This window comes from Dipodomys merriami, unplaced genomic scaffold (genome assembly GCF_024711535.1).
Source record: "Dipodomys merriami isolate MVZ:Mamm:240054 unplaced genomic scaffold, mDipMer1.0.p SCAF_125, whole genome shotgun sequence".
In the NCBI taxonomy this organism is placed as follows: domain Eukaryota; kingdom Metazoa; phylum Chordata; class Mammalia; order Rodentia; family Heteromyidae; genus Dipodomys; species Dipodomys merriami.
Genome location: NW_027202549.1, coordinates 1,535,792 through 1,563,660, shown reverse-complemented (window position 1 = coordinate 1,563,660; position 27,869 = coordinate 1,535,792). Strand labels below are relative to the sequence as shown.

The 27,869-nt window shown below is 47.2% G+C and overlaps 1 long non-coding RNA gene across 1 annotated transcript; it reads right to left on the bottom strand.

Moving 5' to 3' along the window:
* Positions 1–1,896: 1,896 nt before the first annotated feature.
* On the bottom strand, positions 1,897–27,027 carry LOC138823933 (uncharacterized). Its single transcript, XR_011370962.1, has 5 exons — positions 26,953–27,027; positions 18,907–19,089; positions 15,016–15,073; positions 3,912–4,040; positions 1,897–2,087 (listed from the first exon to the last, which is right to left on the bottom strand). It is a non-coding gene; the product is annotated as an uncharacterized lncRNA (long non-coding RNA).
* Between the last annotated feature and the right edge of the window lie 842 nt (positions 27,028–27,869).

Here is a 27,869-nt window from a genome sequence, read left to right as displayed (position 1 = left end):
CTCACAGACTTTCCCGACCGGGCTGGTTTTGAACCTCGATCTTCAGCTCTCCGCCTCCTGAGTAGCTAGGATGACAGGTGTGAGCCAACTAGTGCCTGGCTCTATATCATATCATTACACCATATAATGTTATATAGTATTATATACCCTATATTATTGTATATACGTTATATGATATGTAGTATATGTCATATGTTGTGTGTGCTGTTTATTGATGTATAGTGTACTGTGTATTATTACATTCTGTGACGCGTTACGTGTTTGTGATGCTCACGTGCATGGGCACAGGCGTTCGCTCCAGGCCTGGTCTCTGGTGTGTGGAGGGGCCATGCCCGGTTCTCTGGTCAGGACGGGCTGGCGGTGTTCTCGTGGGCTGTGTGGATGCCGGGGGTGGGCTGGGAGGACTGTCACACTGTCACACGGGCTGTTTCCATAGGCACCGGCCTAGAAATATCAACGCTGCGGGAGCGCGGAGGCCCCGCAGGCTCTAGAAATAGGAGCAGGTGCATCGCCCCCTCCCCCACCAAGCACCTCCCATACTGGCAAAAAAAAAAAAAGCCTGCCCAGAACCCAATGGGAAAGATGAATAGGAGGACTGGGGTCAGCAGACAGGGCGATGCTGGGGTAGGGGTCAGGCAACACAGCTGTGGGGGTGGGGGGTTCTGTGACCCCCTCCTCCCAGGGCTGGGTGAGGGAAGCTGAGGACAATTTCGATCTTACCAACCCCTGCCAGGAGCTAGCTGTGTGACATCCACCCAGGAACGTGACCCCTCTGAGCCTTGGCAAAAAGCCTGGGTTCCATTAAACCAGAGATTCTCCAACAGTGCTCCGAAGGGAACCCTCGAGAACCCCAGGGTTTTATCTCCCTGGGCCAGTGAGGGGGGGGTCTGGGTGGAGAGAAAAGGCCAAGGATCTCTGTTTGAAGCAAGAACTGGTTCAAAAGCCCATGAGACTCATCTCCAAGTAATCACTGGAAATTTAGCTGTGGCCCAAGTGGTAGAGCACTAGCCTTGAGTGAAAAGGCTAAGGGACAGTGCCCAGGTCCTGAGTTCAAGCCTTAGTTTTGGCACCAGTGCACACACACAATTAAGCTGGGTGCTGGTGGCTCACACCTATTATCCTAGCTCCTCAGGAGGCTGAGATCTGAAGATCGTAGTTCAAAGCCAGCCCCAGCAGGAAAGTCTGTGAGACTCTCATCTCCAATGAACCTACCAGAAAACAGGAAGTGGCGCTGTGGCTCAAAGTGGTAGAGCCACTACGAGCCTTTAGCAAAGGAGCTCAGGGATGGTGCCCAGGCCCTGAGTTCAAGTCCCAGGACCAATCAATCAATCAATCATTCAATCACCAAAAGGGAGTGACTAGATGACTGAATAAATAACACCTAGCACACAATTCCTCCTCCAACTGAAAGATGCAAAGCCAGCTAGGGGTAGAGATGCACTCTGAGGTAAGTGATCTTGGAGAATATTCTGGACATCAGCAATGGAAAAACTGCAATCTGCAATAATCTGGAGACCCAGGATGACAGCATAGTTAAGAAACACCAACTACACTAGCCTATTTTTATTTTATTTTGTCAGTTGTGGGCACTGTCCCTCAGCTCTTCAGCTCTACCATTTGAGCCACAGCACCACTTCCAGTTTTCTGAGTGGTTTATTGGAGATTAGAGTCTCACGGGACTTTCCTGCCCAGGCTGGCTTCGAACAATGATCCTCAGCTCTCAGCCTCCTGAGTAGCTAGGATGACAGGCGTGAGCCACCGGTGCCCAGCTCTTCTCATTCTTTCGAAGCAGAGGAACTTTGATAAAGTTGTCTGGCAAAGAAAAAAAAATAATAAAACACCCACTAGACCAAAATCAAAACAAATCATTTTTGTGCATATTAATAATCTTCCTGATTGAAATTGTGCCTGGCTGCTTCGAGAGAAGAATATTAAAAGTAAACGGTTACTAATTTAAGCAACAACTCATTTTCAAGGCTATAATCCCTACAAACAGCCAGTTGGGAGAGTCGGCGAAGCTGTTATCGGCATCTGCTTTGTCTGATGAGATGTACCTGGATTGGGATGTAATGACCTTTGCTTCATCTCTGTGAATAAAAATAAAAAGTCAGCCAGCCCTGTAAAGAAATGTAATCTGTGTGTGTGTGTGTATGTGTGCATGTGTGTGCGAGCGCGCGTGTATTACTAGGGCTTGAACTCAGGGCCTGGCTGTTGTCCCTTAGCTTTATCACTTAACCAGCAGCTCTACTTCCTGGTTTTTGTTTTTTGTCAGTCCTGGGCCTTGAACTCAGGGCCTGGGCACTGTCCCTGAGCTTCCTTTGGCTTAAGGTTAGCATTCTACCTCTTTGAGCCACAGCACCACTTCCATCTTTTTCTGTGTATGTGGTGCTGAGGAATCAAACCCAGGGCCTCATGCATGTTAGGCAAGCGCTCTACCACTGAGCCACCTTCCCAGGCCTCCACTTCCTGCTTTATGGTGGGGATTAAGAGTCTCTTGGATTTTTCCGCCTGGGCTGACTTCAAACTGTGATCCTCAGAACTCGGCGTCTTTAGCTAGGATAACGGGTGTGAAGCACCAGTGCCCAGTCCTACTCTTTTCTCCCACAAACTACTTTATTTACACTCAGATCTGGGTGGATTTGATTGCTTCATCATGATTTTAAGTACTTCTTTCAAACTCATTCAAGATTTTTCCAGCTTTTGGCTGGGGAAAAAAAAATTGGTATGTAGCATGCATTCTCTCAAAGCAAGTATTTCCTTCTTATTCCACCAATTATTCCAGTTACTCATATTCCAGAAGAGCTAGAAAAGCAACAAGCAGATGTGCTGCGGAAGACTTGTAGCCTGCCAGAAATGGGGAGAAAAAAAGACGTGTAGCATCCTTTCAAAATAGAGCCCCAAGACAGGCTCACGCCTGTCATCCTAGCTACTCAGGAGGCTGAGAGCTGAGGATCGCAGTTCAAAGCCAGCCCAGGCAGTCCATGAGACTCTTCTCTCCAATGAACCACCAGAAAACCGGAAGTGGCGCTGTGGCTCAAAATGGTACAGCGCTCCAGCACCCAGGCCCTGAGTTCAAGCCCCATGACCGACAGTAAACAAATACTAGTTTAAAGTATGCACACGAACAGAGAGATGTGTAAGGTGAGAACGAGAGGAGACCAGAGCAGAAGAATTTGGGGGTCTAGTATACTGCTGGCGAGAGGATGCATGTGCCAACCTGAAACGCCCTAAACCCTGTCATTTAAGGTTGTTGTTGGGTTGGGTTTTTGGTTGGTTTATTTTTGGTCATTGTTTACTTGTTTAGGCAGAACTAGAGTGAACTTAGGATCCTGCATTTGTTAGGCAGGCGTTCTACCACCTGAGCCATGCCTCTAGCCCTTTTTTTGCTTTTGTTATTGGAGAGACAGTGTCTTATTTTCTGCCCCAACAGACTTGGACTGCAATCCTCCTATTTGCATTTTGTTTGGGGGAGGGGCATCGCTGGGATGAAAGCTATATGACAAGATTATTCTCTTACTGGGGGTCTCTGCAAACTTTTTTGGTCAAGACTGCCCTTAAACGGTGACTTCCTCACCCCCTGCACCCCTGTTCCTCCCCCCGCCCAGACCCAGCCTCAGCATCCCAAGTAGCAAGGATTATAGGCATGAGCTACCATGCCTGGCCATTTGAGTGTTATTTCACCAGGCTTGATTAAGTCATTGGCTCTGAAAAGGGCTGCAAGTTCCAGTCCTGTGAGCCTGCCGTGGATCTTTCTAGCATGTGGCTTCTTGGGGAAGCTCTCTAGAAGCCACTCAGCCAAGTGCGACATCATTAACACACCAAAGGCCCACTAGGGGAATTCCACCACCCATTCCTGCACCTGGCAAAGGCCCAGCAACCAGACACTAGTCAGGACAAAGAGGGATAGATACCTTACTTATTTCCAACCTTTGTGGTTTTGTTGTTGTTGGCAAAGGACACAACCAGAGAGAAGAGGTTTCCGGTGCTATTTGCAAAGCAGTTCTCTCAAATAACACCTGGCCAGATGTGGATAGGATTTACTGCCAATAAACAGAAAAGCCGACATGGAGTCATTTTCGGTGGATCGTTCTCTTTAGCACTGCTTGCTTGAGAGAGGTTAAACCACTCCTTTAAGATCTCAACTACAGGGGCGGGGAAGGTGGCTCAGCGATAGAGAGCATGCCGTGCAAGCATGAGGCCCTGGGTTCCATTCCTCAGCACCACATAAACATAAAAAGCCAGAAGTGGCGCTGTGGCTCCAGTGGTAGAGCACTAGCCTTGAGCTGAAGAGCTGAGGGACAGCGCCCAGGCCCAGAGTTCAGGCCCCGGCAAAAAAAAAAAAGATCTCAACTACATAAGTGCATCAGGGGCTGATGGGAAGCGTCTCTTTTATCTGCTATCTATCAGGATGCCAGTGGGACTCACGTTTCCAGATTTCCATCCCGCCCTTCATCATGGCTACAAAGCAAATGTCAGACATTATGGCTATGAATTAAAGTCCATCAACTAAGAAGGAAACACTTTTAAACGGATCATGTGAGGATAACGACAAATCGTTAGCCACCTGGACCTGAGTTCGGAGAGACGTGCACAGGAGACACTGGGAAACTTCATCCAGCACCCCACATTTGCTTAGGGTTACTGGACGAGAGAGGGTACTACCACTTGGAGCCATGGCTCCACTTCCAGTTTTCTGGTGGTTCATTGGAGATAAAAGAATCTCTAGGAGTTTCCTACCTGGGCTGGCTTTGAACCGTGATCCTCAGATCTCAGCTTCTAGTAGCCAGGATGACAGGTGTGAGCCACTAGGACCCATCTGGGACACCTTCTATCTTAACCTTTAGCTGATCCTATGTGCGGATGAAGGTCTCCAATCCTCCTTTTCCTCCTTCCTCTGCCCCCTCCCCTCCTGCTTCCATGTTCCTCTGAAAACCATCCAGAAAGTCATCCCTATGAAAATCAGCTTACTTTTGATGAAACTCCAATCTGAACTCCTCTCACCAGATTGTGGGCATTCACTGCAGAATTTAGGTACCCACACTAGAAAGCCACAGATAGATTCTGAATTCCTGCCCATAAAACAACAAATTACGCCTGGCTCCCTTCCCACATTCGTGTAGCAAAGCAAGTCAGTATCAACTTTCCAGTTGGACTTCCTCTAAACAGTCCCATTGTGTCCAGCTAAATAAAGAGATACGACAGCAAACATCAGGGTCTAAGAGACACGTGGGACTGTTAGAAAGAGCTGATCACTCCTGATTTTCCCATGTATTTCATTAAAGCTGCAATGTCTTCACGCATCACTGTTCAGCATTTGCAATAGAGTAGGCTTAGTAGTCGGGGAAAAAGGAGAGAGAAGCGATTTTATTCAAAAGTGAGTATCTGGGGCTGAGGATCATGGTTTGAAGCCGGCCTAGGCAGGCAAATCCATTAAGATTCATTATCTCAGCTGGGCGCCAGTGGCTCACGCTTATCATCCTAGCTACTCAGGAGGCTGAGATCTGAGGATCTGAAGATCGACGTTCAAAGCCAGCCTGGGCAGGAAAGTCTGTGACACTCTTATCTCCAGTGAACCACCAGAAAACTAAGTGGCGCTGTGACTCAAGTGGTAGAACGCTAGCCTTGAGCTGAAGAGCTCAGGGATAGCGCCCAGGCCCTGAGTTCAAGACCCACAACAGCAACAACAACAAAAGATTATCTCCAAATAACCAAAAGCCAGCCCAACAGTGAAGGGTGGTTCACACAGGTAGAGTGCTGGCTTTGAGCACAAAAAAGATACAAATAAAAAGCTAAGGAAGAATGTGAGACCCTGAGTTCAAGCCCCAGTACTGCCACAAAAAAAAAAAAGAAAAAAAAAGGAAGGAAGGAGGGAAAGAGGAAGAGAGAAAACAAGCATTGACAAATGCTGGTAAAGATTAAGGTAGAAGGCACCTAATAGACTGTTAGAAAAGTAAACAAGTACAACTACTATAGAAGTGGTATGTAGAGTCCTCAAAACATTAAACATGACTACAGGCTAGTGGCTCACACCCCTAATCCTAGCTACTCAAGAGGCTAAGATCTGAGGATTGTAGTTCAAAGCTAGCCAGGGCAGGAAAGTCTGTGAGACTCATCTCCAGTTAACTACCAAAAGGCCAGAAGTGGAGCTGTGGTTCAAGTGGTGGAGAGCCAGCCTTGAGAAAAAAAGCTCAGGCCCTGAGTTCAAACCCCGGGATCAACACACACACACGCACAATACACAGCAAAATATTAACTGTAGGCTGACAAAAAAAAATTAACTATAATTCTGTCTGGATATAGATTTTTGTGGCCCTGTTTTCTAAATCTTCAGTGAACATGTTATCATTTGCATAATGAGAAGCAAACCAAATAAAAATTATATTTATATGTTTATATATAAATATATGTATATATTTCATATATTATATATTATGTATATATACTAAGTATACAACATATAGTATATAAGTATTATGATATAAAGTATATACTACAAGTACATACATAAGTTATATACAAGTACATACATACTATATATGTGTATACATATATACTTATATGCATTATACAAGTACATACATAAATATATATACATATATATACTTATATACAATATAAGCATATATGGTATATAATACATATAATATGTGCATTTATTATACATAGTATACAGTATATAGACTGTATATGTATAGTATACATGTATATACAATATGTATAAGTATATAAGTATAAATTACATATACTATATAGTATACTATATAGTATACATAGTATAGTATATATAGTACACCATATAATACTATATAGTATGTAATACATATGATATGTGCATATATTATATATAGTACATATACTATATACTGTATAGTGTATACTATATGCACATATTATATATAGTATATACTTATATAAATTATAATATATAACATATGGTATATATAAGTGTATAGTATATATACAATATACAATGTATATATTTATGCATATTTGAATATTTATATATAAATAAAAATATATTCACACACACACATACATACATACATATATAAAATATATATATATATATATGTAGCCACAGTTCATCTTTTTTTTTGTCAGTCATGGGGCCTGAACTCTGGGCCTGGGCACTGTCCCTGAGCTCTTCAGCTCAAAGCTAGCGCTCTACCGCTTGAGCCACAGTGCTACTTCTGGCCTTTTCTGTTGATGTGGTGCTGAGGAATCGAACCCAGGGCCTCATGCATGCAAGGCAAGCACTCTGCGGCTGAGCCACCTGCCCAGCCCCTTTGGGAAGCCATTTACGGGCATTAAGCTAGCTCCAGTGGACTGCACAGTCGTTCTCTGTCTTTCTCGAATCCGTGGATGGCCAGCACTTGCGAAGTGCAGTCATAGATTAGCATCAGTGGACTCTTTTTCCTAAGCCAGGGCTCTGCCCGTCCCCTCCCCAGACTGTGATTTAAGTGGCCTGGACAGTGGCCTTAGACATGGTTATCTGTGTGCTGTGGGCGGCTGAGTTGAGTAGGAGGGTCTGGAAACCACTACGAAGCCCGGGATTGGTCTCCAAAGCACATTTGGAACATTTGAGACAGGCAAAGAAATGCAAAAGGGAGAGGAGTCGTGGAAGCAAAGCATCCTGGAGACAAAGGATTAAAGAGAAATTAATTGAGGCACAAAAATTCACAGAGGAAAAAGCTGCTAACTCCTTTCACCTTAAAATAGCTTTTACTTCACACCAAGCTCTTCTTAGCTGAAGGAAAAAAAAAATCTGATGGCTGCAGAAGTTGACAATAAAAGGACCAATTGACAGCTGCTAGAGCAGGCGTTTTCCTCCTCCCCCTCCAAAAATATAAAAGAGCCAGGTACCAGGTGGCTCACACCTGTCATCTTAGCTTCTCAGGAGGCTGAGATCTGAGGACTGTGGTTCAAAGCCAGCCTGAGCAACAACATAGTCCGTGAAACTATCTCACTAGGCTTCGGTGCTTTTAGTTCTATTTCATTCGGTCTTGGGGCTTGAACTCTGGGCCTGGGCGCTGGCCCTGAGCTCTTTTTGCTCTCAAGGCTAGTGCTCTACCAGCTTGCACCCCAGAATCACTTCTGATAGCTTTCAGCTGGATCATGGAGACAAGAGTCTCTGATCTCCATCTTTCTGCTGGAGACAAGAGTCTCACGGACTTTCCTGCCCTGGCTGGCTTTGAACCACGGATCCTCAGATCTCAGCCCCGAGTAGTCAGGATGACAGGCGTGAGCCACCAGCACCAGATGGTACTGGTTTCAGATGCTTGAGTACTTTTTCAAAGCTCAGGGACAGCATCTCAAGCCCTGAGTTCAAGACTCAGGACTGGCACAAAAGAAGAAGAAATAAATCAAGAGAATGGGCCAGAATTATACATTCCCTTTTGGAAGTTTCTAGCTCCGGGGACGGTATTCTGTGATTCTGCCATCTGGAACACACCCCAGCTCCCGTTTCTGGGCCACGGTTCCATCCCTACTGGTCCAGTCCCTGTTTACATTCTTGCGCGCAGCACGTGAGCACGTGTGAATGGAAGGGGAAAGCCTTTGGCAAGGCCGCCTGGAGGTCTCTTTCCATCAAAAGATTCAGGGTGAGCCTTGCTCGGCTGGCTCCCTCTAATTGACTCAAGCTGTGGGGAGCAATTGAGATTAACTGGCTGCTTGCTGGGTAGCTTGGAGGCCAGGCCTCTCTAAGCATGTGTGACCCTGGTTTTTTGTGGAGGGTGTGTGTGTGTGTGTGTGTCAGTCTGGGACTGAATGAACAGCAAATGCTGTTTGGAAAGCTGGCTCGCAGCGTTTCCCTTCAGGCTTGTCAAAGCAGGCTCTTAATTTTGATTTGCAAAACAGCCTCTCCCAAAGCCAAAGTCACTCATCCCTAGTCGAACGCAGAGGAAATATCACAAGCAGGAGGCGTAGACAGAACTGGGCAGGAGGAAATGAGGGTGAGGAATCAAGAACACCAGGTCCTATACCTCTGCCAGCTTGCTCTGAAGAGTCAGCGGAGGGAAGAGACAAGAGTTGCTCACGCCTATCATCATAGCTACTCCCGAGGCTGAGATCTGAGGTTCAAGGTTCAAATCCAGTCCAGGTTAGAAGAGTCTGTGACACTCTAATCTCCAAAGGACCCGCCAAAAGCTGGAAGTAGGGAGTGTGGCTTGAACCTGTAGCCTTGTGGGAAACGTGAAGGCAGAGTACAAGGCCCCGAGTTCAAGTCCCAGCACTGACAACAGTTTTCTCTCCGCTTAGACTACTCTCACAGCTAGCAGCACTGGGCACAACCAAGAGCAAAAATTCTATCAGTCCTGCTTTATGGTTGCCCAAACCCTAAGCTTGGGCTTTGTTTGGTACTCTGCAAAGAGGGTGACAGGAAAGCTCTGGAAAGCAAAATAAAACCTCTATCTCCTTGGAGGAAAATCCTCACAGATGAACTTGGAAGACATTGCTCAGAGGGGCGTGGCACCAGTGATTCACACCTGTCATCCTAACTTACCCAGGAGGCCGAGATCTGATGATCGTGGTTCAAGACCAGCCTGGGCAGGAAAAGTCTATGAGACTTTTTTTTGTTTAAATCTCTTAACTACCAAAAAGCCAGAAGTGGAACTGTGGCTCAAGTGGTAGAACGTGGGAGGGAAGGAAGGAAGGAAGGAAGGAAGGAAGGAAGGAAGGAAGGAAGGAAGGAAGGAAGGAAGGAAGGAAAGAAAGTCAAGTGAGAGTACAAAGCCTTGCGTTTGAACTCACACAGTCCTATTTTTATTTATTTAATACATCTGGATTTGGACCTCAGGGAAGCCACTTCTCCCAAGAGTGGTTACAAGTAAAGATAGGTCAGATATGGCTTCTCTGCCTAAGTCCTCTTCCATTTCCTTTCCCAGTTCCTCTTCGCCTGATCAATGTGCCTTATATTTACTCTATCCTACAGTCACACCTGATGTAGCCCCACCCACACTATACCAGGATTGGTCACACCCTGGTGTAGCCCCACCCACCTCATACCAGGATTGGTCTATGTGTTAAACCAATAGCCTATAGCAACAGTGATGGTGTGTCACTTCCAGGACTGGGTTATAAAAAGACTGTTGGGGGGGTGGGGTAGGGGGGTCAGAGGCGGGAAGGTGGCTCAGTGGTAGAGTGCTCGCCTTGCATGCATGAAGCCCTGGGTTCGATTCCTCAGTACCTCATAAGCAGAAAAAGCCAGGAGTGGTGCTGTGGCTCAGGTGGTAAGAGTGTTAGCCTTGAGCAAAAGAAGCGAGGCCTCCAGCCTCCCCACCTGTAAGTGATGGAGGCCCTGGAGTCCAGTATCCTGCAAGTCACTCAGAGCTAACAATGATGAAGCCAGCGAACCTGCAAACCCATCCTCCCATCTTCCACAGAGCCTTTAGGTAAAAGTTAGATAATGACCTTGACTGCAGCTCCCAGGCCTCACATTCAGCCTCCTGGCCTCTTAGAAGCCCTGTGGGATGCATTAAGCTGTTATGTTTTAGGGGGTCACTTACAACAGAGCAATTGACAGCCAGTTGGCGTGCATGTTCATAGATGAAGACAGAAATCTAAGAGATCCTATGACTGCTTAGACCAAAGATTCACCGTCCTCAGATCCACCGTTCTCATCACACGAGATGAGATTCGGGCACAAAGTTAGGGATCAAAGCTGAGCCAGGCCCTGGAGCAAACACCTCTGGCCCTTAACAGCACAAATATCTGGGTATTGACACACCCGCGGGGGACTGGAGGGGGGCGGGGGGGGGGGGGAGCTGGCCTGGATGGGTTCTAGCCATTGAGAAGCTGCAGGGTTGCAGAGTCAAGCTCCAGTCCCCAAAAAGATCGGGGCAAAAGCAGAAGCCGGGTGATTTGAGGTAACAGCCGAGTTTTCAAGAGCAGTAAATCTCTGCAAGTCACTCCACTTTCCTCCCACATTCTTTTTTTTTTTTTTTAAACACAGAAGGAGAACATTTGCTGGGCGCGGGGGGGGGGGGGGGGGGGACGAGTTCTCTGTGTGTGTGTCTGTGTGTGTGTGTGTGTGCGCGCTAAAAGCCTTCTCATCTGCCCCGCTTGTCAAGTGGGAATTGCATTATTACAGTGCCTACTGACTTTTTTTTTTTTTGGTCAGTTGTGAGGCTTGAACTCTGGGCCTGGGCACTGTCCCTCAGCTCTTCAGCTCAAGGCTAGCACCCTACCACTGAAGCCACAGGGCTATTTCTGGCTTTTTGTGCTTATGTGGTGCTGAGGAATCGAACCCAGGACCTCATGCAAGGCAAACACTCTACCACTGAGCCACCTTCCCAGCCTTCGATGGAGATTCTTTGATTCTTAAGTGCTGAAGCACTGCATAAGGTTAGCCCAGTGCTTTGTCTCTACTTGGCTAACGTTGTTTCCTTCTGGCCTGAATCTAGTGAGCATCAATGAGAGAGACTCTAGAAATCCAAGAGATATGCTGGGTTGGGAGAGTCCCCCCCCCATCCGGTCCTTCCTCTCTGGAGAGATTTTTTTTTTCCCACAGCCCCTGACCTAAGTCTTTTCATATGTACAACCTTTTATCTGTGGGAGACACCCCGTGACTTTTCCCATGGCTTCACTTTTAAGGACCCAAGCCTTAGCAGGTGCAGGTGTTTCCCGCCTGTCATCCTAGCTACTCAAGAGGCTGAGATCTGAGGATCATGCTTTGAAGCCAGCCTGGGCAAGAAAGTCTTTTGAGACTTTTATCTCCAATTAACTACCAAAAATCCAGAAATGGAGTTATGGCTCAAGTAGCAGAGTACCAGCCTTGAGCAAAAAAAAAGTTCAGGGACAATATGTAGGCTCTGAGTTCAAGCGCCAGGATCAATACACATATACACACACACACACACTACACATCAAAATATTAATTGTAATTCTGTGTGGGTATAGATTTTTCTGGTTCTGTTTTCTAAATCTGCCTCAGTGAACATGTTATCATTTGCATAATGAGTGGCAAGCCAAATAAAAAAATTTATATTTATACATAAATATGTTTTTGTTTTTTTTTTTTGTCGGTCATGGGGCTTGAACTCCAGGCCTGGGAGCTGTCCCTCAGCTCTTCAGCTCAAGGCGAGCGCTCTACCACTTGAGCTACAGCGCCACTTCCGGTTTTCTGGTGGTTTATTGGAGATAGGAGTCTCATGGTCTCTCCTGCCCGGGCTGGCTTTGAACCGCGATCCTCAGATCTCAGCCTCCTGAGTAGCTAGGATTACAGGCGTGAGCCACCAGCGCCCGGCTATATATGTATAATTTTATATATATGTATAATTTCATATATTATATATTATATACATTATCTATTATACTTATGTATAAGTATATATAGTATATATAAGCATATATAAAGTATATAAGTATCATACTACATATTAATATAGTATGTTCTATATGTATATACATATACACATGTGTTATATATTCATATACATATATGTATATGTATATATACGTGTGTGTGTGTGTATAAATAGGCAGGAAAGTCTGGGAGACTTACCTCCAATAAACCACCAACAAAAGCCAGAAGTAGAGCTGTGATTCAAGTGTCAGAGCACCAGAGCCTTGAGTAAAAGTAGCTAAGGGACAGTAGCCAGGCCCTAAGTTCAAGCCCCAGTACTGGCACCAAAATCAAACCAAAAGAAGGACTCCCAAGTACAGGAGTTCTTCTCCCAAAATCTCTCCTCTGATGCCTCTCCATTTTGACCTATGGCAAGACGCCAGGCACTGTGGACCGTCACTGGTTGTTGGGCTCACATCTCTAGGAGAAGGAAGGCTATGAGCATCACCTACACTGGTCAGGCCAGCTCTGGGGCCTGGCATGAGGTCCAGAGCAAAGCCTCTTTCTTAGCACCCGTAGGTAGTTTTTTTGCTTCATAGCTAAAAACTTTGGCAGACAAGATGAGGAGCAAGCAGACCAGGGAGGGGCTAGAGACGATCACAGATAGCTCTGCTCTTGGCACTACGATCTGGGTAGGGAAAGCACTTAAGAGCTATGGCACCAGCGGCTCACGCCTGTCATCCTAGCTACTCAGGAGGCTGAGATCTGAGGATCGAGATTCAAAGCCAGCCTGAGCAGGAAAGTCTATAAGACTCTTATCTCCAATAAACTGCTCAGAAAACTGGAGGTGGCACTGTGGCTCAAGTAGTAGAGCACTTGCCTTGAGCTGAAGAGCTGAGGGACAGAGCCCAGGTCCTGAGTTCAAGCCTCAGAATGGCACCAAAGAATAAAATGAAAATAAAAAGATCACCACCAACAAGAACATACAGAGCAGTTTCAATTGGAACTAGTTTCCATTCAACTAAAAACTCCTTTTGCTCTAGGTGTGTAAAGGAGCTGCAAACTGCCCTGAACCTACCTTTTATTCTCCACTTCAGGACTGAAGGACTTTTTTTTTTCTAAGTAGGTCTTGGGGCTTGAACTCAAAGCTTAAGCACTACCCCTGAGCTGATTTTGCTCAAGGCTAGTGCTCAACCCCTTGAGCCACAACTCCATTTCTGGTGTTTTAGTCTCACAGACTTTCTTGCCTGTGGTTGACTTTGAGCCATGATCCTCAGATCTCAGACTCCTGAGTAGCTACAATTAGAGGTGTGAGCCACTGGCACCGGGCAGGAGGACATTTTTTTTTAATTGGGGCATATATGAAAAGCGAGAAGATCCAACCACTTAAAAATAAATCTGATCATACTTTGAATTCCTATGTAAGAGAAAAGAGGCACGGCTCCAGGATAGCTATTTAGTATGTGAATTATATATGATTAAGAGAAACTCTGCAGACGAGAGTCTGATCTTAGTGTCTAAGTGCCGGGAATGGTGCAATAAAAATACATTTACAACTATACAGAAATAGCACACACCATTAGGGCTGTACTACTGATTAAGGAAAAACTCATAATTGAATGAGATTACATGGGGGTATCAGTGGAGAAAGTTCTTTTCTGATCCTCAGGGAATACTCCTGGGTGTTTGAAATCTCACACTGTACCAAGCCACAAATACACACACACACACACACACACACACACACACACATACATACACACACACACACACACACACAGCTATACTCTCATTTACAAATTAAGCACAGTAAAAGATAGACAGTAACAAAGGTTACAGTATAAAGACATTTCAAATTTAAGCAGTTTTTATTTCTGGTATTTTCTGTTTCATCATGGCTTGTGGCAGGTAGCAGGAACTACAGAAAGCAAAATTATAAAGTGGAATACAGTTCATTCATATATAGTTTCCCAAAAATTCAGCTGGGTGCCAGTGGCTCACACCTGTAATCCTAACTATTTAAAGGAGGTTGGGATATGAGGATCATGGTTTGAAGGCAGTCTTACAGGAAAAGCCCCTGAGACTCAGATCTCCAATAAACTACCAAAAACTTGGAGGTAGAGGGGTGGCTCAAGTGGTAGAGTGCTAGCCTTGAGCAAGAAAGGTCAGGGATAGAGCCCAGGTCCTGAGTTCAAGTCCCAGAACGAATACATACACTGGGTAACAATGTTGAAAGAGATGACATTGATCCAGACATACTGTATTCATAAACCGCTTTGTTAAATGTACATTCTTTTGTGTAACTAAAGATAAATTTGTTTTCTCATTGTTGCCTGTCCTGGAACTTGAACTCAGGGCCTGGGAACTGTCTCTAAGCTTCTTTTGCTCAAGACTAGCATTCCATCACTTGAGCCACAGCGCCACTTCTGGCTTTTTCTGTGTATGTGGTATTGAGGAATAGAACCCAGGGCTTCATGCATGCTGGGCAAGCACTCTACCATGAAACCACCTTCCCAGCCAACTTACAGATCATTTTCAAGATGACAAAAGAGTTCAAACAGAAAATACAGAGCAATGATATTCTTGATTCGTTACCAATTTCACCAATAAAATGTGGTTTCTATTACTTCTGTCTTTCTCGAGATGGCTGTACAGTATAAACTGGGTCACAATATTGCTTGCAAAAATCAAGCAAACAACAACAATAAAAATCTCTAGGATGAAAAACGTCCTACCTTGACTGCAGTAATTGTGATGATATGCTGAAGATAGTCATGTTGCACTGCAGGTACTCTGCAAATAAAAAAAATATTTTTTTTTTAAAGACAGAATTGGAGTGCTGGACGCTAGTGGCTCACGCCTGTCATCCTAGCTACTCAGGAGGCTGAGATTGGAGGATCACGGTTCAAAGCCAGCCTGGGCAGGAAAGTCTATGAGACTCTTTTTTTTTTTTTTGGGGGGTCCGGTCATGGGGCCTGAACTCTGGGCCTGGGTGCTGTCCCTCAGCTCTTCAGCTCAAGGCTAACGCTCTACCACTTGAGCCACAGCGCCACTTCCGGCTTTTTTCTTTATGTGGTGCTGAGGAATCAAACCCAGGGCCTCAGGCATGCAAGGCAAGCACTCTACCACTGAGCCACCTTCCCAGCCCCCTATGAGACTCTTATCTCCAAGAAACCACTCAGAAAACCAGAAGTGGTGCTGTAACTCAAGTGGTAGAGCGCCTGCCTTCAGCTGAAGAGCTCAGGGACAACGGGGGGGGGGGGGGGGAGGAGGAGGAGACGACAAAATTGGGGGGCAGGGCACAGAAACAGGTAGGATGTATGGCCTTAAGAGCTGCACCTATGAACCCGAAATATGCAGCATTTAAGATGAATTTTCATCTTAATGAAAAGTTTGTGTTGTGTGAATGTTGAGTTGTGTTATGTTCAGTGCTACAACTCCTTGGCAAACTGGTAAACGCCCTGAAGGGCCCTGTGAGATGCGTTTCCTTCCTGGCAGTTAGCAATCTGGGAGGAAATAGCCTTTGGCTTATCGCCATCTAGTGGTAAACATGGAAATGAAAACTCAAGATGCTGGTCTCTCCTGTTTTCAAAAAGTCAATGGAGTGAGTTTGTAACAAGCCTTTATTTTGGTGCCAGTCCTGGGTCTTGAACTCAGGGCCTGGGCACTGTCCCTGAGTTTCTTTTTACTCAAGGCTAGCACTCTGCCACTGGAGCCACAGCTCCACTTCTGGAGGGGGGGGGAGGTGTGTGTGTGGGGGGGAGGTGTGTGTGTGTGTGTGTGTGTGTGTGTGTGTGTGTGTGTGTGTGTGTGTGTGTGTGTGTGTGTGTGTGTGTGTGTGTGTGTGTGTGTGTGTGTGTGTGTGTGTGTGTGTGTGTGTGTGTGTGTGTGTGTGTGTGTGTGTGTGTGTGTGTGTGTGTGTGTGTGTGTGTGTCATTGGAGTTAAGAGTGTCTCACTAACTTTCCAGTCCAGGTTGGCTCTGAACTGGGATCCTCAGATCTCAGCCTCCTGAGTAGCCAGGATGACAGGCGTGAGCCACCGGTGTCCACCATAAAGTTTAGGATGTTTTATTGCTCCTCACCTCCAAATCAGCCTGCTTAGTCAAAACTATTTGCTTACTGTAATCCATACACAAATGAGCATTGCTCAGAGGAAGGCTGATAGAGCCACTGATGTTGGTTTTCAGACTATCTGGGCTCCTTCCTCCAAGCTGAGAAAAGATGCTTAAAGCCCACCCTTTTGAACTATGAAAACTACAAGCAAAGACTGAAAGGCACTGGCATTAGAAGAACCCAAATACACAGAAAAGGCCAGAAGTGGCGCTGTGGCTCAAGTGGTAGAGCGCTAGCCTTGAGTAAAAGAAGCTCAGGTACAGTGTCCAGGTCCTGAGTTCAAGGCCCAGAACTGGGGGGTGGGGGTGGAGGGGAAGAACCCCAGTCAGCCAAGTGCCAATGATGATGCCTGTAATCCTAGCTTCTCAGGAAACTGAGACCTGAGGATCCTGATTCAAAGCCAGCCCAGGTTGGAAAGTCTGTGAGGCTCATCTCCAATGAACCAAGCAAAAAGCTGGAAATGGAACTATGGTTCAAGTGGTAGAGTGCCAGTTTTGAGCGAGAAAAGCTAAGGGACAGTGCCCAAGCCCTGAGCTCAAGCCCAGGAACTAGCTTGTGTAAACACACAAACACACACACAGAAAAGGGCTAAGCAGCATGGCATAGGTATCAGAGCAGCTGCATAACAAGTTCAAACCCCAGGACCTCCCTTTACGCACATACACAGTATCCTAAAGCAAGGTCTAAAAAAACCAGACTAGATACCCACAGAAGGAAAATCTTCCTTTAGAAATTTGCTCACTGAGCATGCCCTAATCCTAGCTTATCCCTAGACAAATGATGGCCGTGAGATAGAATGAAGACCTAATAATACTTGAAGTGGAGCAAAAACAAATTAAAACCCACACCAGCCACTGGTGGCTCACACCTATCATCCTAACTACTCAAGAGGTTGAGATCTGAGGATCATAGTTCAAAGCCTGCCAGGGCAGGAAAGTCTATGAGACTCTTATCTCCAATAAATCACTCAGAAAACTGGAAGTGGTGCTGTGGCTTGAATGGTAGAGCACTCTCCTTGAACTGAAGAGCTGAGGGACAGCGCCCAAGCCCGGAGTTTAAGCCCCATTATTGACCAAAACAAACAAACAAAAAAGCTCAGGGACAGTGCTCAGGCCCTGAGTTCAAGCCTCAGAACTCCTCCCCCACCTCTCTCTCTCTCCCTCTCACATACACACACACACTTGAAATCCAGGACTACATTCTAGCTAAAATAGCATTCATCTGGCCTTCACATAGGCGACAAGTATAATTTAAGTCACTGGGTGGTGTTGCTATGGAGATCTGATTACCCTTGCGGCCCACCCTGTCTCTTGAGAGAAACAAGGGCAGGCCCAGCTGAGTTTTGCATGACTCTGTTCTTGATTCCTTCGGGAGAATCATTAGGTCAATGGCAAACTTCTGTTGCTCACTGAACTAAAGCCTAGTGGATCCACAAAATACATTAGCAGTTGTTTCTTGTCAAGTGCATAGTCCCAGGCAGACTGCATAGATTCTAGGACTCTAATACTACCAGCCTTTTAGAAATGTCCCTAATATTAAAAAAACAAAATCAGAACTCCCACCTCGCCCCCCCCCGACTTAGGAGCTGAAAAAAAAACACTGAATTTCAACCTAAACAGTGATGTTTTAGAAAATCTTTACATCTAAGGGGGAAAAAGTAGCTTAAAGTCAAATGTTAAGTGGGAAAAGCACTAGTTCATGTCTAATTTTATTTATTTATTTATTTTGTCAGTGGTAGGGCTTGAACTCTGGGCCTGGGCACTGTCCCTCAGCTCTTCAGCTCAAGGCTAGCGCTCTACCACTTGAGCCATAGCGCCACTTGCTCATGTCTGTAATCTTAAACTACTCAAAAAACTGAAATATCTATAGATTGAAGTTTGAACCCAGCCTGGACAGGAAAAGTCCGTGAGACTTATCTCCAATTAACCAGCAAAAGGCCAAGAGGTAGAACTATGACTAAATTAGTAGAGCACTAGCTTTGAACAAAACAAGCTCAGGAACATGGCCTAGACCCTGAATTCAAGTCACAGTACTAGCACACGCACACACTAAAAAATAAGCCAGGCCCCAGTAGCTCACACCAGTTATCCTAGCAACTCAGGGGCCTGAGATCTCAGGATCATAGTTCGAAGCCAGCCTAGGCAGCAAAGTCTGTGAGACTCTCCAATGAAGCACAAGAAAAGCCGGAGCTGTGGCTCTAGTGGTAGAGCGCTAGCCTTGAGCAAAAGAAGCTCAGGGACAGTGTCCAGTCCCTGAGTTCAAGCCCCAGCACTGGCAAAATAAAAACATGTCTGCATGGAGGCAGTTGTGAATCTAGGCCCCCAAGGCTTTTCCAACATCCCACAAAATAAAAGGTGCCTTCCACCCCCCCCCTTAAAATGGTGTCGAAAACCAGTGTTTTTCAAGGAAAAGGGGGTTAGAAGGGGCAGCAGCCTAGAGATCCTACTCTCCAAAAATTCAACTGAAGACCCAGAGGCCCCCATCCCTCAGAACTTGGGAGACATAGAACTAACCTTGGGTTTCATCTTCCAGAGATTTCGCTATTCCTAGGCTCCCATGGCTCACCAGTTCTCTGGCACAGTTATGCAAGCAGCAGGCTTCATGAAAAGATGACTCTCCTTCACTGTCTGTAGAAACTGAGGCCACCGGGTCAAGAAATGTAGGTGTAGCTAAGCCAGCCTGCCCAGGTGAAATCTCTTTGCATGCAATCAGGGCATGGATTTCCAATCAGCAGTCAATTTGTAGGACAAAAAAAAAAAAAAAAAAAAAAAAAGTAGTTGGGTTCTTTAGAAAATGTGGGATGGGCAGGGGGAGGCTGGGAAGGAATGGGAAGGGGAAACAAAGGAGGAGGCTACAATGCTTGATAAGAAATGTACTTATTATCTTGCCCATGTAATGGTAACCCCTCTGTACAGTATTTTCACAATTTAAAAAAAGAAAATGTGGGATGTCCAGGTGCTGGTGGCTCACACCTGTCATCCTAGCTACTCAGGAGGCTGAGTCTGAGGATCACGGTTCAAAGCCAGCCCAGGCAGGAAAGGCCAGGAGACTCTTATCTCCAATAAACGACTCAGAAAACTGGGAGTGGCGCTGTGGCTCAGAGGGATAGAGCACTAGCCTTGAGCTGAAGAGCTCAGGGACAGCTCCCAGGCCCAGAGTTCAAGGCCCATGATGAAAGAAAGAAAAAAGAGAGAGAGAGGAAGGAAGGAAGGAAGGAAGGAAGGACGGACGGACGGACGGACGGACGTAGGATGGACCAAAGCACCTGTGGCTCAAGCCTATTGTAATCCCAGCACTAAACTGGCTGAGAGCTGAGGATTTACAGGTTCGAATCCAGCCTGGGCAAAAAGCCCAAGAGATTCTTAGGTCCAATGAACTACAAAAAAAAAAAAAAAAAGCTGGAAGTGGAAGTGTGACTCAAGTGGTAGAGTGGTAGTGTGGAGGGGAAAAACAGCTCAGGGGTAGCATCCAGGTTGTGAATTCAAACCCAAAGACTAGTGCGCACACACAGACACACACAGACAGACAGACAGACACACATACACACACACACACACACACACACACACAAAGGAGGCTGCCTAAAATGTCTAAGTGATTGAACACTGCTGAATCAGAAGGAGTCTTTGCATTCAAGCCAAGCATGGGTGGCTCACACCTGTAATTCTACCTACATCAGAGGCTGAGATCGGAGCATAGTGGCTAGAAGCCAGCCTGGGCAGCAAAGCCCATTAGCCACCAAAAAGCCAGAAGTAAAGGTACAGCTCAAGTGTTAGAGAGCCAGCCTTGAGCAAAATGGCAAAGGGACAATGCCCAGGCCCTGAGGTCAGCCTCTTAGAGGTGAGGGGTGAGGGGTGAGGAAGGCAGGCTGGCCTTCTCCCATCGGGAGCCAGCTGCTCCTCCCAGAAGCTCTGATCCAGCCCAATCATCCAGGGGGGAAACAAGACCAGCCAAAGAACTCATTTCTCAGGCTTCCTAAGAAAATTAAAAAGAGGGGCTGAGAAGGTGGCTCCGTGGTAGAGTGCTTGCTGAGCATGCATGAGGCCCTGGGTTCCATTCCTCAGCACCACATACACAGAAAAGGCCGGAAGTGGTGCTGTGGTTCAAGTGGTAGAGCGCTAGCCTTGAGCTGAAGAGCTGAGGGACAGTGCCCAGGCCCAGAGTTCAAGCCTCACAACCGACCAAAAAAAAGAAAAGAAAAGAAGAAGAGAGGAGATGGAAGCAAATAAGCACCTCAAAATTATTCCATGGATCCCCAATTCCTTATTGCTTTGATGAAGAAGGGGACAGGGTTAGGTGGGAGACCTGGGCTATCAAAGCTGTTGACTCATAGGAACTAACAGCTGATACATTTATGTCATGGAGCTCCTCACTTGCCACAGAGAAACTGTATGTGTGTGTGTGTGTGTGTGTGTGTGTGTGTGTGTGTGTGTGTTGACACTGGGGCTTGAACCCAAGGCCTTCCATTCTCACTTAACTTTCTTCATTCAAGGTTGGTGCTCTACCACATGAACCACACCTCCATTTCTGGCTTTTTGCCAGTTCATTGGAGCTAAAAGTCTCATGGGTTTGCCTGCCTGGGCTAGCTTGACAGAATGCTCAGATCTCAGCCTCCTAAGTAACTAGGATTACAGGGATGAATACCCAGCACCTGGATGAAATTGTTGAACTATTTATTTATTTATTGTTGGTTGTACGGCTTGAACTCAGGGCCTGGGCACTGTCCCTGAGCTCTTAAGCTCAAGGCAAGTGATCTACCATTTGAGCCACAGTGCCACTTCCAGTTTTTGACTGGTTCATTAGAGATAAGAGTCTCACGGGGACTGGCTGGACTGCCTGGACTGGCTTTGAACCATGATCCTCAGATCTCAGCCTCCTGAGTAGCTAGGATAACAGATGTGAGCCATCAGCACCCGGCTTGAACTTTCAAGTCAATAGTTTATTTGAGGAAGGTTAAATAAAGCAAGTATGGAAGACCACGGATTGAGTGTTCAAAAGCAAGAACCACCGAGTTGGTGTGCTGTTTTGGCTGAATGGGGGTCTAATGATTTGCTGGAAATATGAAAGGCAATGCCAGCCTCACCAAGCTGAATGGTGGTAGGTAATTAAAGCGGCTGCAGAGTAAGGAGAACACCATGCATGCGGTATTCAGGCAAGGGATAGGCTTATTTGCTGGACCCGGCTGGTGCCAGGTATAGTTGGCACTCCACATGGCTGGAAAGGGTCCATGCCTTATCTAGGTTGAGGAGTGGGGGGGGGAGAGAAGGTGTGGCCAGGTAAAGGGAGGTGAAATCAGGTGGGAGAGGGGTGTGGCCACATCGGATCCATCTGTGACCTCAACTGATGCAGGTGTAATCTCCTCCAGGTGTGCCAGTTGCCTAGGTAACACAAGTACTGGGCGGAGACTTGGCTGAGAGGAGGGAGGAGTCTGCCCCCCCTTCCAGGAGCAGACCTTACAAATACATCGTAAATACAGGACGCTGGCATCATTCCTCCAACTGATTACCTGTTTTTCCTGCCTCTCACACCTGCATCATTAAGTATACTGAAGTAGGGAAATGTTCATTTTACTTGTTCGTACAGGTAGAACTTGCATTTGACTTCCACATTGGCCAACGTGTACAATCAATCATATTCTGATGGCTTCCGCCTAGGAGATTGTTATAATATCTTGAGAAATGTCTGAGTTACGCTTTTATGGTTCTAAGAATATGACTTGTTTGTTTCTTCCTTTTATGTGAAATTGGAGCTAGATAACTTGAGGGAAAGGAGACCTGGAAAAATATGGTACTTAGAAATACAGAAGGGGCATCTTTGCTTCGAGAGACAACAGGATGCATTCCTTCCTGAGGGATACATTTCTCACCCCAAGAACGGACACTTGTCTGGCAGGATGTGTGCCTTCTTGAGAATAATGTTTCCCCAAAACTGAAGCAGCCTCTTGCCCAAAATGCAGATAGCAGGGCACCTCCTTATTTCAAAAATAAGGTTCTGTTTGTTTTGTTTCCTACCTGGAAACTCAGAAAGTAGCACCAGGTAAGATTAGAACGAAGACAAAACAGAAATGTTTGCTTGACTTTGGGGCTAAACCCCCTACTTTTATCCTATAAATAGCCCTGGCCAAAGCGCTGGGTGTCTCTCTATCTCCCTGGGAAATCACCCACACACTGAAGAGTATGCCCCTGCCCTTCTTTATTTTTCTTTTTTTGTCAGTTGTGGGGCTTGAACTCTGGGCCTGGGCGCTGTGCCTCAGCAGTTCAGCTCAATGCTAATGCTCTACCACTAGAGCCACAGTACCATTTGCAGTTTTCTGGTGGTTCATTGGAGATAAGAAGATCACAGACTCTCCTGCCGGGCTGGCTTTGAACCTCGATCCTCAGATCTCAGCCTCCTGAGCAGCTAGGATGACAGGTGTGAGCCACTGGTGCCCAGCTCCAAGTTTTTGAGAATCAAATTGTTTTGTTTTGTTTTTGGTGTTGGAACTCTGGGCCTAGTGCTTTTTTTAGGCTCAAGGTTGATGCTCGATCACTAGAGCCACAACCCCATTATCAGTTTTCTACACAGGTCAGGAGCATTGTAATGAATGTGGAAATGGAGGTGAAAATGTAAAATGTGGAATTTAAATGAATATGAAAATGGAAATGGAGGGTTCTTCCTGAGTAGAGGTGGGAGGTCAATTAACTTTCTATAGGATATAATTTGCATGTGTATACGGCATTATGTTGAGTTTCTGGCACTTCCTTAGCACCTATAGAATTGTGCAAATAGCTCTCTCAGAATCAGAAAGGGACAATTAGAGATGTGTGGTTTTCCATTAAAGTTCCGGTTTCTTCTTTAGTGGCAGGAAAAGTACCACTTAAATATCCATATAAAAGCCATGTCAAACAGGATCATAAATAACACATGAAGGAGACAATACAAAAGGTCAAGCTGGAAAATGTGAAGCATGCCTTCTGTTGAAGAGCCACGGCCTGGCCAGAGGCGAGAGACTGAAAGCCAAAGCCTGCCTATATCATCCGATGATCCAATTTAGGAGGAAATCAGCCAATCAAAGAATTGTGGTCTCTAAAACCTGTAGATGGCAGGGTGAGCTGAGAAACCAAAATCCACCTGACAACTGAATGGGGGCCCTGCTATAAAAGAATGAGGAAGTAACGGTTCTAACTCTTTGGCATCACAACAGAAAGGAGACTCACCAATCAGCAAGCCATCCAATTCTCACTGGTTAACACGAGGCCAGGCTCTGAAATGAGGAAGACAGGTGAGAATGGCCCAAGATGGCAGGGGTAGGCTAAAGTGTCTCTTCCATGGTAAATCTCTAGCAGGTGCTCTTTCTCTGTTGGTATGTCTCCTCTTGCATTTGGGGCTTGCCAGGCCTTCCATACGTATCTCTACCCCCAGCTGCATTAGCAGAACACCCTCCACCCAGACCCGAACTCCAACAAAGAAAAAAGAACTCTTGGAGAGCAGGATTGGTCCCCATTCCTGCTCTCGGCCCACACCTAAACTCTGCCCTACCTACCTGATGTTTCTAGTGACCAGCTGTGTATGCAGAGTACCTCCCACTCTAGTCCGGATGGTATAAAGATGCCCCTGGAAACCAGGTGCTTGTAGTTCACGCCTGTCAACCTAGCTACTCGGAAGGCTGAGATCTGAGGACCGTGGTTCAAAGCCAGTCCAGGCAAGAAAGTCTGTGATCCTCTTATCTCCAATGAACCACCAGAACACCGAAGGAGTGCTGTGGCTCATGTGGTAGAGTGCTCACCTTGAGCTGAAGAGCTGAGGGACAGGGCCCAGACTCAGCTCAAGCTGAATGACTGACCAAAAACAAAAAGCAAAAAACAAAACAACGATGCCCTTGGGAAAAAGCAGCCATTTCTCCCTCTCTTGTCGGGGAGGTGGCCTTGTCAGCCTCCGTTGACAATAAACTCCTTTTCCTATATGTACGTGACTATGTCTGTGTGGTCTTCTGGGGTGGGTGCTTTCATCCTCTACCATACTTTGTGTGTATATTTAGACTTTGCCAGAAAACCACACAGACATCCAGGTACAAAGAACAAAGAAAGGTTTATTGCCGGGAAAGGAGCCAGCAAGACCCTTTCTCACAAGGGAGAAGTGAGAAGAAGCACCAGCTATTGTCTGAGGTGACCTATATAACCAAGGAGGTTTAGGAAGGGCTAGGAGGTGGAGACTATGGTGTGGACATGTGGGCCAGGGGTTTCACCATGGTGGACTAGTACTTATGGCTGCTGCCCAAATAGTAAATAAATGGCCCTTTAGCTGCTGAGACCTGAAAGTCACTCTAAGGGGCTCTTGTTGCCTTATATGGTGGTAGCTGCCATCCCAAGGACAAGGAGGATGGAGGCTGATTATTGACTGCCTTTACTACATGGGCTTAGTGTTGTGTAGGAAAGGAGCGTGCTCAGCGTGGAAAGGGGAAGGAGCAAACTAAGCTATGGCAAGGGAGCTCATTGGACTGTGTGTGTATATGTGTGTGTGTGTGCATGTGCAGGCATGCACATGTGCACGTGTTCTGGGGCTTTAACTTAGGGCACTATTCCTGAGCACTCTATCATTGAGCCATTGAGCCATAACTCCACTTCTGGCTTTTTTTTTTTTTTTTTTTTTTTTTTTGATGGTTCATTGGAGGTAAGAGTCTCATGGAGTTTCCGCTCGGGCTGGCTTTGAACCATGATCCTCAGATCCTCAGCCTCCTGAGTAGCTAGGATGACACGTGTGAGTTACCAGCATCCGGCCATATTTCTATTCTAATGAACTTTTCTGCCAGAAATCATCTTTACTTATGTTCATGTCTTGCCTGAATTCTTCTCTTGCTGGACTCAGGGACCAAGGTTCTTGACCTTGGTCCAGAAGTGAAATGTGGATTCTGTATCGAAGTAATGCCATCTTGGCATCTTGATAGGATATGAGGACTTTCTGAGAACTCTAGAGGTTACAAAGGACATTCTTTGGATTGCAAATAGATGGTTGGGCTCCCGGAAGCTCATGCTTGCCCTAGATAATTGGGGTCCTGATTGCCCCTTATTGTCCCCCTGGATAGTTTGCTCTACCTATGTATAACACTTTTATTAGGAATACATGCCCTCATCTAGCTTGCTTTGTTTTATGTATAACCCTTTTGTTAAGGGTTGGTCTCCATGCCAACATGTGGTTTTTGCCTTTAAAAGCTATGTGCTACATCTGTTCATGGCTGTGGGTCTTTGTGACAAGAGTCTACCTGGGGTTGCCTGCTTTCCAATAAAGTCTCCCATAGCCTCTTAAATTGTGGCATCTCCATATCTCACTGAATTCCTCTACAACAGAAGAAGGGTGTCTGAGAGTCTATAGATACCTGACTTAAAGAATAGTTAAGAAATAAGACTTTAGGTGATGCTGATATATCCTCCCCACCCCAGTAGAGTAACTACCTTGAGAGGAAATGCAAGCTAAGTTTTGAATGTTTAAGCATGCAGTGTCTTAGGATCTGGCTGAACATACCAGGAAGGAAATTGGAAAGCAGCCCCAGGAACCCAACATTGGTAACTCACACCTGTAACTCCAGCTACTCAAGATTCTAAGATCCGAGGGTGGCAGTTCGAAGCCAGCTCGGACAGAAAAGTCTGTAGTGAATATTATGGCATAGTGACATAATGTGTGTGTTATTGACTTCTGATTTGGTGTGTTATTGAACATTGACAGGGTAGGCTATGGAGAGTTAGCTATTGGTGTGGATTTGTGTTTGAAGTGTCCAAATAAACTAAGTAAAATGTATTAAGTCTAAGCATGTTGCTATACACATGCAAACTCAGCACAACCTCCATGAGACCTATCTCCAGTTAACTAGACAAAACAAACAAACAAACAAACAGGGGCTGGGAAGGTGGCTCAAGTGGTAGAGCGCTTGCCTTGAGCTGAAGAGCTGAGGGACAGCGCCCAGGCCCAGAGTTCAGGCCCCACAACTGGACCAAAAAAAAAACAAACAAGCCTGGAAGTCAAGAAGTAAGGCTGCCAAGCCTTGAGTGAAAACGCCAAAGCAAGAGCTCAAAGCCCTGAGTTCAAGGCTCCAGTACACACACACACACACACACACACACACACACACACACACACACACACACACACACACACACACACACACACACACACGCGCGCCCTCTGCAGGCCCCTGGTGAGCACTTAGAAGCCAACGGTTGGTGTGAGAATCCCCATGACCATCCCAGGCCCACACAGAGGCAGGCAAGCAGAGGAGAAGGGTAGTTAGAGGGGCCATCTGTCCTCCAGGAAGGGAAGCCCAGGGCCTCTGCCCGGTGCAGGAGGACGGCTGGGGTGGGGAGGAGGGAGTGGGTCTGGGTGGAGAGCGGGAACTCCGGGGCATGGGGGAGCTCAGGCCTGGGTGGAGCCGAGGCCCCCAGGTGGGGACCAGGCAAGGAAAAAACCCACTCTTGGGAGAGGGTGCCTGGAAGCTTCTGGAAAGTTCTGGCCGTGTGCCACTCACAAGGCAGGTCCCAGGGGTGGCGGGGAGGGGAGGAGGAGGAGGAGGAGGGGGGTGGGAATCTCACAGCCATGTCCCTCGTTCCAGAAAGCTGCGGCCCAGGGCAGGTCCTCTTCGAGGGCTTCCGGCCGTGCGATTGGCGCGCGACTTCCGCTTCCGGCGGCGTGGAGGGGCGGGACTTCCGGCCACGCCCTTCGCGCGCCCCTTCCGCTTCCTGCAGGCGGGCGCGCACGCGCGCGGGGGGGGCCGAGCCGGGCAGCAGCAGCAGGAGCAGGTTGGGGAGCCGCGGGGTGGGTGCGGATGCGGCCCCCGCCGCCGCCGCCGGGCCCTGCCAATGCCCCTGGGCGCGAAGGGGAGACCCGGGGCCTGAGGAAGCGCAGCGGCGGCCGGAGGCCGGCCTCGGGGCCCGGCGGTGGCGGTGGCGGGGCCGGCAGCCACAGCCCCGAGGCCCGGGCACGCGAGTGGGGCAGAGCCAAGCGGCGGATGGGGGCCTGGACCTGTGCGGGAGACCAGGTGGATGGTGACCACCGCCAGCCCGGTGAGGGGCCCCCCCGAAGAAGAGCCGAGGGACCCGGGGAGCCCGTGGGGATCCTGTCGGGCCCGGGCGGCGTGGAAGCGGCCAGGGAGGCCGAGCCTGGGAGGCACGGTAAGGATGGAAGCGGCGGGGGGGGGGGGGGGGGGGGGGGGGGCTGGCCTCCAAACCTCCCTGCACCCCCCTCCCATTGCTTCCTCCCCCTCGATCTCCACCCCCACCCCCACCCCCAAGGGGGCCTGGATGAATCCAATGGGCCTGCTTGATGAGGAGAGAGGCAGGGTGGGAGGGCTTGGGTCTATCGGGAGCTACCCGGCCTGCGCCCCTGGGGCTCACGCCTGTCATCCCAGCTTCTCAGGAGGCTGAGATCTATGGATCTTGGTTCCAAGGTCAGCCCCTGGGGCAGGGGGGGAAAACAAAAGAAAAAGAAAAGGCCTGTGAGACTCTTGGAT